We start from the raw sequence: 1,056 nt of genomic DNA on the forward strand, positions 1-1,056 counted from the left end.
CTCAGCAAGAGACTCCTATTCCAATATAACAACAACAACAGTGGGGGGTGGGGGTGGGGAGGAGGGGGGACACCAACATTTCCTGTGGATGTAGGTGGTTCATCCAGTTCCCTGAGTCCCTTGAGTTCCATCCACCCCCAGGACCATAAAAATAGATGAGTGTTTAAGTAATAAAGGAAAATAAAAAGAACAGGAGGCAAAGGAACAAAAATCCCAATGAAAAGTAGGTATTATTATTATTATTATTATTATTATTATTATTATGTGTGTGAGAGAGAGAGAGCACGTGGGGATTGAACCCAGGGCCTTGTGCATGGTAGGCAAGCACTCTACCAACTGAGCTATATCCCCAGCCTATTGTTAATATCATCATCATCATCATCATTTTAACACAGTACCACATTTTGAAATGAATGATATTAAAGGGGAAAAATTTAAGGAATTAAGTAAAACTCTGATAAGATAGAAATGTCAGGCACCCACAGCTCAAAAAAAAAAAAAAAAAAGGCCTGGGGAAATAAAGGAAGCCAGGATTCATTGCAAGAAGGGGATTAAACCCAAAGAAAGTATAAACTTGTACATTCACAAATCTCAGGGAGAAATAGCAGCATTCATCTTTCACAAACTCTTGAGAGGGGCAGGTCAGGAGTCAAGATGAGATTGAAAAACCCCCAACAATGTGTCAACTTTATCAAACCAGTAGCCTAGATAAAGCAGGTACTTGTACTATTCCTTCTCTGTGCCATTTTTTTTTTTTTTTTTTGGGGGGGGGAAGGGGGAGGGGTGGTTCCAGCCATTTTGGGTTCCTACCACTTTGTCTGGAAGGGAAAATTTGTTTTCTGCCAGGCTGGGGTGCCAGTTTTCAGGGCGGGGAAATAAGATTCTTACATTAAACTGGGCTTGCTTGGGGCGGTCTCAGTTCTAATTTACGTAACAACAGGCAGTGCAAAGTCTCTCCCACTGCCCCTGAAGGAAGAAAAATGTGGCCTCTCCAGGCTGTTCACAATTCCCAACCTGTTTCAAATTCCAGTATGGTTTCCCATATCTGTTTTAAGG

General features: G+C 41.7%; 1 non-coding gene across 1 annotated transcript; it reads right to left on the reverse strand.

Annotated features, from left to right (window-relative positions):
- Positions 1 to 277: 277 nt before the first annotated feature.
- On the reverse strand, positions 278 to 351 carry Trnag-acc (transfer RNA glycine (anticodon ACC)). Its single transcript has one exon. It is a non-coding gene; the product is annotated as a tRNA-Gly (tRNA).
- Between the last annotated feature and the right edge of the window lie 705 nt (positions 352 to 1,056).

The sequence above is a fragment of the Marmota monax genome, unplaced genomic scaffold (genome assembly GCF_021218885.2).
Source record: "Marmota monax isolate L192 unplaced genomic scaffold, Marmota_monax_Labrador192_F-V1.1 WCK01_AAM20220418_F8-fsc00508, whole genome shotgun sequence".
Classification (NCBI taxonomy): Eukaryota; Metazoa; Chordata; class Mammalia; order Rodentia; family Sciuridae; genus Marmota; species Marmota monax.